Source organism: Oryzias latipes, chromosome 18, assembly GCF_002234675.1.
Source record: "Oryzias latipes chromosome 18, ASM223467v1".
In the NCBI taxonomy this organism is placed as follows: Eukaryota; Metazoa; Chordata; class Actinopteri; order Beloniformes; family Adrianichthyidae; genus Oryzias; species Oryzias latipes.
In genome coordinates, this window is record NC_019876.2 from 19,189,948 (window position 1) to 19,207,909 (window position 17,962).

The 17,962-nt window shown below is 38.2% G+C and overlaps 1 protein-coding gene across 1 annotated transcript in view; it reads right to left on the reverse strand.

Annotated features, from left to right (window-relative positions):
• Nucleotides 1-11,186, reverse strand: part of gal3st3 (galactose-3-O-sulfotransferase 3) — a 47,043-nt gene extending 35,857 nt beyond the window's left edge. Inside the window, exon 1 of the mRNA XM_004079931.3 lies at nucleotides 10,869-11,186. The gene's annotated coding sequence lies outside the window, so the exon portion shown is untranslated. The remainder of the gene's footprint in view (nucleotides 1-10,868) is intronic.
• Between the last annotated feature and the right edge of the window lie 6,776 nt (nucleotides 11,187-17,962).

A 17,962-nucleotide genomic window follows, 5' to 3' on the forward strand; every position in this document is an offset into this window, starting at 1 on the left:
TCAACAGAATTGAAAACAATTAGAAACTGAAAACACCAGAAAACTCTGATAAGGCAATATTTAACCAAAGATTTCCTGACTCTTTCCTACAGCTTTGCATCAAGAGACAGAACAATGTTCTTATTTAAATTGTTTATCAAAACTGAGGAAAAAAAACATGTGAAACTTTCAAAGTTAAAAAATATGGCAACATACAAGCACTGCAGCCCCTGCAAAGTATAGCAAAGACCTTAAAACTGTCATGGTTTGAGTTTGTTTTGTCTTGGTTTTTTTGCTTTTGTTCTTGTTCTGTCTTGTTTGGTTCTGTTTCCTGTTTTACTTTGAAGGGGTTCCTGTCTTGTCTTGTCTTGAGTTGTACTTCCTTGGTCCCCATCTGCCCTGATCGTGTTCACCTGTGTCTTGTCTGCCCTGTCTGTATTTAAGTCTTGTCTCTGCCTTCCTCTTGTGCTGGTCCATTAACGTCTTCATGCCTCGTCGTCCCGTCATGCCACGTTCCATGTTTCATGCCACGCCACAGTGAGTTTTGTTTTGTTTTGTGATCCTGCTCTGCAGCGCTTTTTGTTATTAAAACCCTCTAGCCTTGGAACCGTTTGCCTCCCGTCTCTGCATCTGGGTCCTACCGGCTCTCGAGCCCCCCTCCCCGTGACAAAAACAGTGACATAAATGTGCATTTGTTGGACTTTTAACCATTTCATGAATTTCTGCATTAATTTTCCTCCCTTTAAACCTTTTTAGCTTCATTTAAAAAAATTTGAGTAATTTGTAATGGTTCTTTTAACTTCAGTTAAACAGACATAAAACCACATATTCATAATAGATTTTTTAACGTAACATACATAAAACTAAAAATGGTTTTTGTCCAGGTTTCATTTCATTCTCATGGTGAGAAACATGACTTCACAACAGTTTTGCATCTTTTCAGTCTTCATCCTCTTTTTTTATAAGCGTCATTGCTCAGCTAATCTGTTATTTGAATTTGACAATGTCACAGTGACCGTGTCGAAATGCTGACTCTCAGAGATTCTTCTTGAAATTGACAGTGACATTGAAAATGTCTAAGATTTTGTCTGTGCTGTGGGATATAAAAGATACTTAAAAAAAAAACAATGGTACATTTGCTTTAAATGTATCAATATCCAAACTACGTTAACAGTCTGGTACGATTTCCTTAAAATAAATAACTCCTCTCACACCAAGCAAACTGACACCCACTTGAAACAATTCTGACATCCTGATAAGCAAGAAAATGCTTAACTTCCTAATCTGGAAGGCTAACAGAATTACACATCTAAAACATAATTCAAGGTAAAACATTTGTGTCTTTTAAAAACTAGGACGGTATGTATTAAATCTTTTTAGTTTAGAATATCGGCAACAGAAATCCGTAATAAGTGTAATCTGAGTCAGATAAATTTGACACTCCCTGATACAGTGAACATATTTCTTAAACTAACATCATACAAAATTCTGTTTAAAAATATATATAATTATAAATGGAAAACAAGTTACGCTGCCATCGAAGACGTAGGGTTGAGACTTGGGTATTACTTCAGAAGACTCTTTTTGGTCACAAAAAAAATCTTCATGTGGAAAATGACGTATACTCACATAGCGCTTTACTACTTTCTTTGAAGGCTCAAGGGGCATTACAGCCACAGTCTCATTCAACCACACAGGCACACACTGATGGCGGCTCCATAGCTGAACACTGGCACCATTCAAAACCACCAGGAGCAACGTGGGGATCAGTGTCTTGCCCAAGGACACTTCATTACATGGGCGATGGGAGCTGAACCTGCGTTTTCCGATTAGAGGTCAACCGCTCTACTTCTGCACCAGCCATTTATGAACAAAAGGATGAGTACTGCTCTGCAATGTAAGATAAATTGTCACAAAGAAAAATAGATGCAAAAATAAAAACCTGTTCATGTTCTAAGTTAAATATGTTGACAGTGTCTTGGTTTTTCTCACACATAGCATCAGTCTGACCCCAACGAAAACCCTTGACATGAATAAAGTAAGACTGTTTCTGTCCTCCCAAGAATCAGCCATGCCAGTTAAACCAAGAGTGTCCTGAATATGCCAATCTGGATTGTTATGCACCACAGAACTAGTGCTAGTGGCCTTCTGCTGACACAAGGGATAACTGCAAAGTCATATTATGCAGTTGAGGGAGAAACGGAGAGTGAAGCAGTGACCCCACATCATGTTCGGTCTGGCCAGTCTGTCCTGCTTTGTTTCATTAAATGGATCCACATGGATTTCCTTTCTGAATGGAGGACTGCAATCTGAATAATTGAACTTCACTGGTGTGACAACCATGAGGCTCTCGAGAGCTCTAAAAATGTCAGGCGCTGATGGCATACTGCCTGTAGAAAAACCTTGATGTAGAGCAGAGATTGAATAAGCTGAGAAAGACAAACAAAAGTGTACAGGTTTTCTTTACTGTGGTTGAGGATGGTGAAGGAATGGAAAAAGTCAAAGAACTGTGCGTATAATTTATTTGCAAAGCGTGAAATAAAAACGCGAATTTACTAGAAAAGCAGGACAGAAGATCACGCAGATGAAGTACAAGCACACAGATATAACGTCTTTACCGCTAACTCCATACCGTTATTCAAATACTAATAATACATAGTTAAAAAAGGAGGGACAGCCAGGCAAAGTCGGCTGTGGCAATGAGGGGTAACGCTCTTAACATATTTTGCATGGAGCTTAAACATTGTGTGCTTTGTGACAGCAAGAATGTACACTGAGAGGTAAGACTATGGTCTTAAAAAGATACCTATAACTACTAATAGGCAATTTTATTTTTTTTTAAATTCAAACATCAATTAATTCCCATACCTGCTTAACCCCTTTTGGGGTCACAGTGTTCCTGGAGCCTCACCCAGCTACTGTTGGTCAAAGGCAGGGTACATACTGCACAGGATGCCAATCTGTTCCAAGGCAACACAACCACCCACACCTGAGGAGAATTTAGTGTCGTCAATCAATTTATGAAGCATCTTTTTGGACTTTGGGAGGATGCTGAAGTTGCCAGAGAAAACCCACTCATGTACAGGGAGAACATGCAAACTCCACACAGAAAGGTCCCGGCTTTTAAATCAGGGTCTTCTCACTGTAAATGGCATATACTTATACAGCACTTAGCTACCTTCTTTGAAGGCCTAAGGCGCTTTAGTCACAGTCCCATTCGCATTCACACACTGATGGTGGCTCCACTGCCCAACACCAGAGGCAAGGTGGGGTACAATGTCTTGTCCAAGGACACTTTGACACATGGGCGGGCAAGGCGGGAATTGAACCTGCAATATTCTGATCAGAGGTCAACCACCCTACCACTGCACCACAGCCAGCCTCCCAATTATGAGTTGGGCGTGCTAACTACTACTTCACAAAAATGTGTACAACGTGCCTGCGTTTTACCTACTTCATTACCCTTACATGTTGTTTAAGTGTTCAAGTAACAGATTCGCTTTACAGTTGAGAACTGTATGATATAGCAACTCATGATTTTGATTTACATGTTATCAGTTGCTGTGACGTGCTGTGTTTGTGTTCTTTCAGAAAAGACAGACCTGAAAAATTACATCTGGTCACTTGGGCAAAATAAACTCCCTTAGTCAGCAGGAAGTGAGGTTAAAATGTTTAAAAATGTTACATTAATGTGTTTGTGATGGATGTGGCATGAATGCATTACAAAGTTGTCTTTGAACACAGTAGTTTAAAAGTTGTTTTAAAAAATTAAAAGTAATAAAAAAAAAACAATGTTGCAAAACAATTTTATTTGGGGAATAATGCTTTTGCTACGAAAAAAAAATGTTTTATGCTCTTTTAGGACATCAGTGTGTGTGTTTATCTGTGAACCTGTGCTCTACTCTCTAGCGTTGAGCAGGACAGATGCAGATAGCTCGTCTTTAATTATCAAAGGCCCCTGGCAAAAAAGCGGATTTATTAAGGGTCATACTGGATTTCCCCAGAGGGTGGATGTCTCCTGAATAAGCCCTCCCCCCAACATACAGGGAAGTCAACACAGAGACTTTGAGAGTTAACGAATCAGGCACATGTTCAAAAAGCACAGCACTGCTGCTCTAAGTTTCTCCCAGTAGGACAGACTTACAGTAGTAGTATTAGCTGGTTAAGAGTCAGCCCTTTAAGGGAAAGTTTATTTTGTAATGTAGCATATATGTAATGTTGTATAATCAAGTGAAGAGCTCTTTCTTTATTGTTTTTTTTCACTTTCAGCAAATGCCATCATCTTTTTTTAAATTTTCCACCCATGAGAAGTTCAAGTAAATATTTGATAAAATTCAAATGTCATGTTCTTGATGAAAAATGTCACTTAGATATATTGAAGTGGGAAGTAGTTTTATTTCATAACTGATTTCTGCCTCATTCTCTGCAACAGATTTCGTCCAAAAAAGCTAATCAAGTTGCACAGACTGAGCCACTATCAGTTATTCTCTTGGATGATTGTACTTTGTGTTGTGTGGCGTTCGTGTGGGTTGTGTTTCTTTGGGGGTCATGGGAATGCCAGCACACTGAAAGAACAATGGGAAGCAAAAGCAGTCCTGAACCTAAACACGAAGGGCTCAGGAAGACCCAGAAAGACTAAAAAAAACATGTTAACACGTTACAGGCTGACTGGAATGACATGAAAGCAGCAAATGTGATATTCAGAGTACTTCCTCATGGGCTACAAATGAAACCCATTGAAGAAGCCTTTAAATTAATTCAGACTAAATGTGGATAAAAGCTTTCATTCCATTATAGAATTTTGGAGTATGTTTTTTGATAACACCACAAGAATTTAACTAAAATTCAAATAAAAACACAGAAATGGACATCACCCTTTAAATAAAATATTTGCAATAATTACAGGAAGAGGTTATACTAAGGATTTAAAAATATTTGTTCATTTTTTGAGTATATGCAGAAAATATGTTGCAGACTTTGGTTAATTGTTATAAAACTAACAAATTCAGATGTTTACTTAAAAAATGTATATGTGTATATATATATATATATATATATATATATATATATATATATATATATATATATATATATATATATATATATATATATATATATATATATAGTTATTTCAAAGATTTACCATACAAAGAACCACAATGTTTGCTTTTTGGATGGATTTTAAAAGCCTTTGAATGTCTGATAACCAATAAGATTTTTTTTTTCTTTAGTCTGTATAATCCGATTTATTTTAATTTTACTTTTTGAACCTTGTCATCATAAATTATTGTGTCCAAAACTGTTGTGTTGCACCGCTAATCCCTGTCAGATTATTCCATTCACTCCATGTTTACACTTTCAGCCTTTTAAAAGCATTAAGTGCAAATTCTGTCAAACTTGTAAGTCTTGGTAAACCAGCTTGTATAACAAAGTGACTTGGGTTTCATTTGGAATTCATAATGAATAATACATTTTCGTGTCGAGTGCTGCAGCAGGGCCATCCAGACACAGCACTTTGCTCCCATAATCTTTCTATTCAGACCATTTTAAATCCAGGGTTTTTTGGAATCTGGCTATCTACAAGCAGATGAAAATGTTTGCACCAAGGGCAGCACCCTGGAGCTGGGCCCAAACCTCGATAAAACCCCTGTCCATCTGTCTTCATCTGCCACTCACAGCTGCAGTAAAAACCACAGCTCTTAATAGGCTGACACAATAAGAGCCATTTTCCTCCCATAAGGGGCAGGGTGTATGTAGAATTCTTTTCAAATTACTTTCTACTTAAAAGCTCTCCATTAAATAAACCATTACTTATCTGGACTAAAAGGCCAGACAGCAGATCAATGAAAACTGTGATTTTTGATGTTTTTAACATGTTCTTGTAGCATTCTTTTCGTGATGGAGGATATATATACAGTGCGTCTCCATTTTCCTGGCATTTGACTCAAAACTGTAAAGCCGGACAGCTCCAATATTTTCGCCATTTTTGTTGCACCCGTAATGTTAGGTTGGGGTTGTTGTAAGGGGCTGTAATCTAGCGGGAGAGAGAGTAAACATATGGATGATGGGATATCAGCAGTTTACTTCTTAGCTAAAAGTCCCACCCACAACTCACAGATAAATTTCTGATTAACTTCTGCTGTTCTTTAAAAAATATGTCTTAAAAAATGACACAGGTTTTAGATTTTGGCTGAGAACAGCATAATCATAATTAAACGACCACAGAGAACACTTTTACAATGGATAAAGGTAAAGCTGAAGTGGGATTTTAACAAACATTCCGATAAGATACTTGTGTAAGATAAAGTAAAAATAAAAAAGTGCTAACTACTGCACCCAAAGGGAATGACTTTTTTTATGGTGCTGCTCAAAGAAGTGGATGAGGTTTGTGTGTGCATGTGTTCCAGTATGACCCAGTCTGATGAAAATGTGTGTAACATTAAGTCTGTCCTCAGCCTTCTGCCCGCTTCAGAATGAATGCACACAAACACATTCACACATTTACCCTGATTTGTGCAGCAGGCTAAGTTTGGCCCAAGTTAATTTTTAATCACCCAGGCTCACGATGCATTATAACTACCAGCAGCACTAATACAGATGAAGAAGGCAGGCTGTTTCTGACTACCCCAGCCTACAGTTTGCTGTGTATGCTTCATCTCAGTATTTAGAGAAGATAAATACCATCTATTTCATTTGTTTGATGTAATTCTTCCAAAGTTGATTCAAGCGTTAGCAAAGAGTTTAGTTTAAAAGTAAAAACATTTTTAATAAAATGATAAAAAGATCCAAGGATGCTAGATAGTTTGAACCGTCAGCACTTTAAGAGAAGATACAAAAGAAATTCTCACAACAAAAGCTGATAAGCTGGTAAATGTTTTCTGCCCTGGGACAGACTGATGACCTGTTCAGGGTGTCCCCAGTCTTCGCCCACAAGTGGCTGGGATAGGCTCCAGCAGCCCCCAAAAGGGATTAAACGGATTAGAAGATGAATGAATGAAAAAATGAATAAATGTTTTCTTTTTTAAGTGTTCTTCATTACTTTGGACTGACAGCTAAGGGTTCTACCACACTATCCACTAGATGGAGACAAAAAATTGCCTTAACATACCCATTAGCAACAATCTCTTCACTAAAGTGGGTAACACACAAACATCATTTCAATTCTTGAAGAAAATGCATTAAAATTCACCTACTGTTCACAAAGATCGTGCATAAGATGCTCACTGTGGTGACCTCGGTGTTGCAGCGATGCAGGACAGGCCTTAGTGTTGTGTACTGAAGTATGCATGAGAATTTCAACCACTTTGAAATCATGGGTTGGTCATAAATAAAATGAATCTGAAGTTAAAAAAATAAAAAAATAAAACAATGGCTGCCTTTTTTTATGAAGCACAGCTACATGATTTGTGGTAGGGTCAGAAGCAAGATAGGACTACAGACAGAGAGAGCAGACCGCAGTTACAGAAACAACAAAATGAAGGCAAAAGTGAGGAAATGAGTCTCACAAAGGTCAGTGTGCACTGTAGCACCATCGAAGGAAACATTTTTCAAGCTAGGAGAAATGGCAAAAGAGAGAAGAAACCAGACCAGCACCCGTTTTTTTGTTATCACCCTGATTAAAATCTAGACACTGACATGCAGAGGTATCAGATGATTCCTGATAACGAACCACTTCATTCAGAAACGGTCTTCTGAGCTCTTTACTCTGAAACCCAGCATAGGTGCACAGGAGGCAGCAAATTTACTTCCACAAGAGTAATAGATCATTTAGCACATTGTGAGAATGTTACTCCCTAATCCAAAAAATTGGTAGTGGAGTGAACATTTGAGGCCATGCAATGGACTGGCGGCCTTTCCGGGGATGTAACCTGCTTTTGCTTTTAGGCAGGGATCCTGCAACCGCCATGACCTTAATCATGGTGAAGCTAATGAATGGATGCCTTTGAACTGCCAATAATAAATAGAGAGATCATTAACCATCTTAAATCCCAGCAGGAAAGTTTGTAATCTTCTTCAAAGCTGAGATGCACAGATTCTTGTTTTCTTTTTGGAGACTAAACACTAGGATGCCACAAAAATGAACTGTATCTTACAACATTGAACTGAACAGCAGGGGGAAACAATTTCCCACTAGGCACATTGACATCTATTTAATATATAAATCATGGCTTTTTCAAAAGTCACAGCTTATAGATATGCATTATGCATCTGATAAACATTAATTAATAAAGGTCTATTGCACATTGCGGTTCAGATCTCTAGCAGACAACTTTCCCACAGCTAATTGAGTCGACGTCCCATCATGCCTTTCACATTCTACAATAGATTTCTATTAGATAACTAATGGACATCTATTGTAAATGTCTATTGGATATCTTAGACAACTCTATTTACTTATCCTATTAGATGTCTACCAATAGTGTTCTGCATGTAAAGATCTCCTACACATCCACCTGTAAACATCTAATCTTTGGATATGTTTAGGTGTCTATTAGAGAACTTTTTAAATAACATTTACAAGATATAAATAGAAAAGCAACTTCAAACATGTTTCTATGGTATGCCGTCATCCTTTTTCTCCTTTTACGATCAAATATAAATTCTAGAGGTTCAACCTGATTCCTTTCTGCACTTGGGTTTCCGTCATTCCAGCCGTAACACTGAAACAAAACCTTGACCCAAAAATCGAGGTTAGAACCAAATCGTGGAGAAAGTGAATTATTACATCCATAATAAACAGACAAACAAACATACTCGTTGTAATTTCATAGTTAACCAATGCCTTACAAAATTGCTTCACATTTCCTGGACTTTCTAACTTCTGGAATCTCAATTTGTTTTTAGACTGTAACAAAAATCTACCACAAGTCCGCAACTGTTTTGACAGAAATGTATTTTGTGGACATTTTGGTTGGATTTTCAGCAGAAGTTGAGGTTTCTAACTTCAAACAAGAAAAATAAGAACATTTGAGAAATTCTTAAACATTTTTGGAAAGTCTTGAGTGAACGCTGTTTTAATTTATTTTACAAATTGTCGCAGATTCATCGTGACACTCCGCTGACCATGATAGCTAATGTGAGAGATGGAAATACAGCAATACACCCATACAGTATGGGTGATATCCAGCTTTAGTCTGCATGAATGCAATGCCTTGACTCACAAGTTATACATTTTTATTGTTTCTTATCTGCTTATCTGATCAGAAAAAATTGTGAATGCCAACTTTATTTCAAAACTTGCTGCAGCTTCCAGAAGCATTTCTGATGTCCACTGTTGCTTGATTTTGAGTGGTCCAAAGCTCTTTAGATTGAGTAGATTTCCATCAGATCAATATCTAAACTCATCAGCCACGTCATCAACAGTCAGCCTCTACAATTTGTAACATATAAGTAACATCAGTTATGTTACATACTATGTAACATATAACTGATAATAAAGGAAAAAAATTTCACTGCTACTTCCTTGTATGCTGACAAACTTTTGCATTATCACACAACAGTCTGAAGTCACAAACCACGATGTGCCAGCTTTTAAGAAACTATAATAAACAGATAGCATTTACAGAGATGTTTAAACTTTCCATGATGACATCTACGATATCATTCACTGTGGCTTCATGGGTTTGTGCGTCGCCAAATCCTCCTCCATATTAACTATATCTGTACCTTTTTTCCCATAAACCGTGCTTACAATAGAAATGCAGACAACATTCAGTTTACAGGGAGATTTGGAAGAAAAAAAATTTTTTTCTTCTTTTCTTTTTTTTGCTGTTTGTAAATCCTTTTGGACAGTAATCAGATACAAGCAGTTTGTCATCCTATGTGTTTAGCATGTTTTCCAGTATAGCTACAGATGAAAGTGCTGCCTTGTCATGTTGTTTGCACGACATCCATGCAAAATACAACTTTATGGGGCAGTGAACGCCAACAAACTATTTCCACTGGCAGTACAAACTACTCCAGTTAAGCAGAGCAGACCAGCTTTAGACGGACAAACTGGAGACATTTTAAAAACTTTTTTATATCACGTTATAATCCCAGAGAAAACAGAGTGACTCTTGATGGTTCCTGTTTTCCCTTCTGCTTTATTGCTTTTGGTTCTGTCTAGTTTGAAGTCCTCCTCTCTCTATCTTTCATTTTACTAACTCGTATGAAAAAATAAAATAAAAACATGATTTCATTGTCAAGGATGGTTTTCGCTGTGATATCCTGTTTGGGCTAAGATTTTAATTAGCTTTAATTTTAGTTTTATTTATTTGTTTTTAGATGTTGATTATTTTCCTGGGGTAAAAAAACACATTAACATTCTGGTAATGCCCCTTTATTGATACCAATAATCAATTAAACTATTCTTTCTCTGCTTGCCTCGTTGTTATTTGTTGTTATTATTGTGCTTTTGTTATTGTTATTACTACTATTAACATTATTTAGGTGTGGTAAAAAAAATCTCGTCATGTGTAAAAATCAAAACTATAGACAAAATATCATATTTAGACTTGAAATAGTCTCTTTTTTATCAGTTTCCACTAGCGTCCGAAAACGTCACCTCTCTTGCCTTTTTCAAGAATTGATAAATAACTATATGATAATAACGAGAACACTAAGTCTAAACTGGTCACCCAGGAGGGTGACAGCACAGCAGGTTCGGGGGTCCAAAGATAAGCAGGGAGTATTTTTCTGTCTAAACAAAAAGCGCGCTCCTCCAGATCGGAGTAAAAATCCCCATCAGAGCGCAGAGCTGGCACAATGAATGGACGCGCGCTTGAGACGGGCTGGGGACGCGTCGGCCCCGTTTATCACTTTGGCTGCATCAGACAGTGCGCTGCAGCGCGGGGGGATTACGGCGTCCGCGCGATGACAGACAATGGAGACTCGCCGGCGTTACCCACCTCCTATCCCAAGGCTGTGATGACGGTCGTTGCGCCGATTTCCTCCTCGCTATGTGGGCTGCCGGTCCTTGATCAGCCTGCCAGCTCTCGCTTCTCACCTCCTCTTCTATCCTCTCCTCCTCGTATTTATATTGGAAGGAAACCTCCGTACCTCCTCCTCCCACGCGTCCTCTCCTGGCTCTCCTTCATGGGTTCAGAGGCTAGCAGTTTGATTTTTGGGTTTCTGTTCTAGTTTGGTGGTCAAGTGGAAGACAGTTATTCAGCGAAGGGTCCTCGTACTATGTATGAGGCGGGAGACGTTTGCCTCCCTCTGTTGGGTCTGCGCATCTCCCCCCTCCCCTCCCTTCCCCTCTATGCTCTGGGTAGCCAATGCGCGCCTTGGCGCTTGTGACGCGAGTGCTTTATTTATTTATTTATTTATTTATTTATTTATTTATTTATTTATTAAGGGGAGTTTCTCACGCATGTGGTTTACCCGGAATTTAAACAAATCTCTGCGCACACGCCTACATCCACGCAAGCTTGCAGAAGTTAATAAATGTGCGCTTGCATGCACGGATCTTTTTTTCCTCTTCAAAAGATAGGTTTGAAGGTAAGTGTACGCCTAATTGATTCTGACGGTGCGCGAAATTCAGTGAAGCCAAACCTGAAAGATGAACATTTAAAAGTAGGTTTCCCTGTAACATTACTCACATTGTGTATTAGAGCCTGTCACCTCTAATTACACAAATGAATGCAGATCTTAACCATAAGCGGTCTATCCTGTTTTTTTTCTTTCATATTGGTTTTCTAACTACAGATTATTTGTTGTTTAAAGAGGCAACACCACTGCTTTTAACAGTGTCCAGCCTCTAAAGCAAGGGTTTTAAATGTTCAACTGTTTCTGATCCCCATTCAGTTTAAAAAATATTGTGTAATTTAGCCCTTGGGATGATTTGATTTTATTTTATTTTATTTTTGGCTACGCTGTGTGTAGAGGCCACTAATTGTGAAAACCTCCTAACAAATGTACTTAAAAAATGCAATTTTATCTTTTAAAAATACATCATTGCAAAAGTTATAGAGCTCTTTGAGAGAACAGAATAAGTGCCACACCTATCTTTGGTGCTCACAGATTGTTGTATATAAGCATGAATAGCAAATAAAGGTACATCAGCGGCCCACAAGTGAGACACCTTGTTGCTTTCAAAATCTAACAAAAACTCTAATGAAGAGCACTGTTTCTTAGTTATTTAATTACATTTTATGAAAGCAGGTGAGGATGATGAGGGTGAGTCACTGACTCACTTGACCCACATTCCTGATGGATTGATGTAACCAGTAGTCTATCCTCTTTTTTTGTTTTTGCAAGTTGGTTTACCAGACTACAGATTATTCATTATGCAAATAGGTCATATCATTGCTTTTGTTAGTGTGCAACCTCTAAAACAGGGGTATTAAATGTCCAGCTGTTTCTGACCCCATTCAATTACAAAAATATATTATGTATCTTAAGTATTATGTGAGGTCAATAAAATATTATGTATATAGCCCTTTAGAACCATTTTTCCTTTTTTTAACTCTTACAATAATTTTGGCTCTTAATTGTGAAAACTTCATTACAAATATATACTAAAAATTTGATTTTTTATCTTTCAAAAATACAAAATTGCAATGATTTTTCAGAAACCATAATGAGAAGCACACTTACAGGCTTGCAATAAATTAGCTTGAAACACAAACAAAGGTGCGTCAGCAGTCAATAAAATGGACGTGCAGCTTGTTTTGCTTTCAAAATCTGAGAGAAACACTAATGACGAGGATTGTTTGTTGTATTATTTCAGTGTGTCATGATCACAGGGGCAAAACCTTTTTTTTGATTTTGGAAATGTCCGGCCGCTCCCATAGTCTTTGCATGCTGTTCCCTGAATCATCAAAATACTCTTCTTCGTTCTGCCCTAGGGCATCATCTGCACAAGTATGCAAAGATGTCAACTGTCAGCAGGTGACTGTTCAACACATCAGGTCCTGCTAAAGACAACAAATCACAGTGTTTCTGCAGTGAACAAATTCATTTTTTGCACCAGCAAAGTCTCCGACACAGAAAACTATAATTGTTAGCTCTCTGAATCAGAAAAGCCTTTTAAAACATGTCTTTTTAACTAGACTAAAAGTTATCATAAAATATGTTTAAAAATAAAAGAAAATGACACACAGATAAGCACACACACATATCTACTTTCAGTCTGTGTTTTTGTGTGGCTGTCATGCGCATTTTAGGCGTCATATGCAAAGGTTTTGCAAATAAACATAAGCTTAATATCTTATTAGATTTAGCCAACTTTTCTCAATTTTGACACATTTCATTACCTTCAGAATTTACTACAAAGAAATGTACTACTGTATATGTGTCCTGTAACCCTTGTGCTATCCTAGGCACTTTAACATTGGGAGTTGGGTCATCTAGACCCACTAGACAATGCTCTGAACCTTTTTTCTTCAATGATTTGTGATCTTCACTGGTGTCCATGGATAACATGAAATCTTTCCACCTTTATCCACCTTTGTCATGGTAGGGAGAACACATCAATGTAAGGGTGGGGTCATCTAAGATAGCACAAGGATTAAAAGCTTACTGATTAAATCCTAAATATACAAGTAAATATAAATTTAAAATATAAATGCTAAAAGCATGTTTGTAAATGTTCAACAGTCAAACAAAAAATTAAAATCTAAATGTTAGTGTCAAATATAAGTGTAAATCTAATTGTTTAACTTAAATCTTAAATCTAAATGGTGAAATTTGCAAACATTCTTATGTGCAAATGATGATGAAGAAAGGGAACCTGGTGTGTTTGATAGAAATTTAGCCCAGCTGTTCATTTTAGATGCAGAAGATGAGGACTTTGATGGATTTTTGGATGCCAATTGACCAAAAAAATGAAAAATAAACCACAACCAACTCAGTTTTGCTCCCGCTGCCTTTTTTAAACACACTATGTCATGGTATGAATGACGTAGCAGACCCAGATGCTGGAACCCGGAAGGAAACTCAGGCGAAGAGTGATTAACAGGGATTTTATTTTTCCGGCAGGAAAAATCAATGGTTTTTGTAGGTCACGTTCTGTAGACTGGGGCTCTGAAGCAACGGCAGTGTTGTGGTAGGCTGAGGACCCCTTGGATATTTTGACCAGAGACGGAGTGTGGCAGGAGCGGAGCAAGACAGGAGGCGAGGAAGGCTGGAACCTTTCAGGCATCTTGACGAGAGACGTGACATGGCTGGAGCGGAGCGAGGCTTGAGGCGAGGATGGCAGGATCGGATCGTGGCGAAGATATTCCAGGTGGATACTCGTGGTGGAAGAACCTGAGAGCGGATCATAAGACGAGGTAAGTATCGGGTTTACGTGGTGAGCCAGAATAACAAGATGACCAAGCATGCACCGAGGTAGGTAACGAACTGGTGATGAATGCTGGGCTGGATCTCCTAATGAAGGCGGTGAGATGATGAGCTGAGTGTCCACAGCTGGTTTCAATCTTCTGAGGCGATGAGAGAGGGGAGGGGGAGGAGAACTGACAGAGGCACCATGACACACTAGCATGCATGTTTTACCGGTATGTGTTAACGTGCCCGCGCCCTAAAACCTAACACCTTTTGAATGTGTCAAATACAGAAACAGCACCCATAACTGAAACTGCGCCCTATCCACCGAGAGGATTGACAGAAGAGCATCTACAATGAAAAGGCAAAGCAAACAGCTCCTCAAAAGAGAACGGATAACAGACAGAGCTCAGATTAATTAACAAGTAACTCCGTTCTTCCAACTAATAGCTCTGCTCCTTACAGAGGAACTCAGAACAAGATTTTAATGGTTACAATAGGTCCTTAGGTACTCCATATCTTAACCTTATTATATTTGATTCACACATTTCTGAGACCCCTTTCTCATTAGCATGATTTAAGCTTTCCTTAAAAACCTTTTGTATATAACTTGTTCCAAGTTTTCTGCCCGATCATCATAATTCCACTAGGGGCAGTAAAAGGGCTTTTTTGTTAATTTCAAAATGGCTGCTTCTTTGAAATCTCAAAAACACTTTTGGCACGAAAATGTTATCTAATTTTCAAAACTTCATGGCAAGAATAACTCATCTCTTGCTAGTTAAATGACTGGTCTCTGTATTGAAATAATTCAACATTCAAGCTAACATTGTTTAAAGCAAAAACTCACTAAATCACCCAACATTCTATAATTAATACTGTTTATATCTTGTGAAAAAACCTTTGTTGCAAACATTTGTGGTGGTCAAAGTTTTTAATAAACATCTTGATTCCAAAATATTTAAATAATCTTTTAATTCTTTGACAGCTCAACAGGGTTAAAAATATATTTTTAAAAATGTAAGTGAAAATAAATCAAATAGTTTTCAATAAGGGATGCTTGTAGTGGCTATCTGTGTCATTAAACATGTTCTGTTGCGAGCAAATGGGGCAATATTTAGATTGATGACATGCACAAATATCTGTTTGTTTGAAGAGGATTTATTGAACGTCATGATTTCCTTTAATATTTGCTTTGTGGTGGCAGCGTTATCATGAACGCTATGAAAGGAGTTGCTTAAGAGATGTCGAAGCGTCATCATTACCGTTTCAAATCAACTGATGGAAATCTACAAGTCAAAACGACAAAGCATCAAAGCAACAAAGCATCGCGTCATTAGCATCAAGATATCAAAGTTAGCGTTTAGTGGACAACAAAAGGTGAATATCCGCACTTCACCCACTCTAACTGGCAGTCATTCATCCCCATGAACAGGTGAGGTTCATTCATATAATCACCCCTGTCCACTTCAGTGACACGGCCACCACACCAGTGTAATTAGGAAATGAATGCTAGACAAAAAAAAAACAGTTTTGGCACCTTGATTGGTACGTGGATTTTTTTGGGCGAAGATTTATCAAATCTAAAATGGATTGAATTTTTGACAGAACAAGCTCAACATGATCACTTTCTGGAACTAAGGTTGCTAATCCTTTAGCGCTCTACTTAATTTAGATAGATGGCAACATAAAACTAAGAAAGAATACAAATAGACAAAGAAATTACCTCTACATGGAATTAAATTTGTATAATTTCCACCAAATTCCATGTGGAATGTGGGCTGAAAGTTGGCTTTTGGGTTGTCCAAAGCTTGCACAAATGTTGTGATCTAGAAACTTGATAAAGGACAGTATGAGACCTGTTTGAAACATATTTTAGGGCTGACCTACTCTGGTCTCTTCATACACACACATAAAAAACAAAGAAATAGGACTACAGACTGAATCCTCCCTGTGGATGTGAGGAAAATGTTTTAAACATTATGTAATGACTCAGATGTGATGACTCATGCATCCGGTTTTATATTCCTGGATAAATATTAAACAGGAGAAATATAAAGAGAACAAAGATACAGTCAAAGTAAGACTAGACCTTAAAAAAACAGAACACAGAAGAACATAGAAAAAAACACAATTTTAAATCCTCACAGCTTGAGTAAGGTTGTTTGAGTTTGGAGTCATGGCAGCAGTAAAGCAGCTAACACAAAGAAAATAAATTGAGACCTCTCAGTGTTAAACAATCACAGTGCTTAGAAAGTGGTTTAAAAATCAGTGCAATTTCCACCAAAGCAGTTAGAAACCTTAGGTTACAGATCTTAAGCCAGCATGGCATCTCTTGTAGTCCAGTGCTTGTGTGCGTGTGCCTGTTGTGTCATCTGGTTCAGGGTGTTCCCTGCCCTCCCCCTGAAGTTGCTAGGATGGACTCCAGCAAACCTTGTGACTTTGCACAGGACTAAAGGCAACAGAGGATGCATGGATGGCTAAGGAACAACAACACGACAATCCCTGAGGAGAAATATTCACACCTCAGTCAAGATGCTCTGACTGTTCAAAGAGTTTAACATTCCAGTCGGACTTCATGGATCTTCAGCTCAGTGAGGAACCCGTTTGACGTGTATGGTTGTGTGATGTTAGACGTTTTTTGTCTTTTTTGGCTTCCAGTACCTGGTTGATGGGTAGGGTTATGGCCCTGAGGAGCATGCCTGGGTCCCCTGGTCTTTTATTCAGGACCCCTCCTTGGTCCGAGATCTGAGGCGTAGCTGTACGGACTGGTTTCTGTTGCTTGGAGGCTCCCGTTGAGGGGAGTACTGTTGTGATCCTTTTCCGTTCCCCCCTTCAAGTGCCTGAGCCACACCTGCACCTCTTCCTAATCACATACCTGCTCCTCATCTGTTCCTCATAAGACGCTCTCTATATATGCTTCAGATGGACCTCTAGCCTCTGCCAGATTGATCCCAAGCCTGCCACAGCCAGCCAAGCCTGTCTCATCTAGCCCTGAAACATTTTGGACAAAAAATAGTTTTCTATTCACTGTATTTGTGTCAGCGCTTGGATCCTGCTACAAACTCTCATAACAGTTTTTTTTATGTATTGGAAACAATATGGTGAGTTACAGGTATTGTGACTATGCTAACATAGCAAGCACTTCTAACGTGTAGCAAGTTACAAACAAATTCTAGTAACTGTGAACACAGTAAATTAATTCTGACTGACTGTTAGACTTCTCACTGTCTCTTTGCATCGCTTAATGCATCTTATAGTTCAGTGTCCCTTATGACTTAGGTTCAAAAATAGACCATTCATTGACAGTGCCGCTTATAATCTGGTGCACTCATATAGTTTGGAAAGTACAGTACTAAGAAAACACTTACTTTTCAAAACACTCCTATTTCATTGGTGTAATACAAATCTAAGAAACCTTCTTCAAGACAATTTTAGTCAGAATTTCAGAATATCCTGACTTTCAGTAATTGTTGCATAACAAGATCCATATCCCAAATGACCTAAGGCATCTTTATTTTTTCCATGAATTGAAAAAAGCTGTAAGTAAGAAGTCATGAAGTCTGCTGTCTTTACAAACATGGCTCAAGATCCTCATTGCCACAAAGCATCTTGTGAACACGCTTCACTTCATCTTCATTTGTGCTGTCAGATTACAGAAATCAGACATGAGGGAAGCTGCAGCTGCGCAAGGACATGTATTTGACCTCTCCAGAGCTACCCAAGCTGCCAACAAACC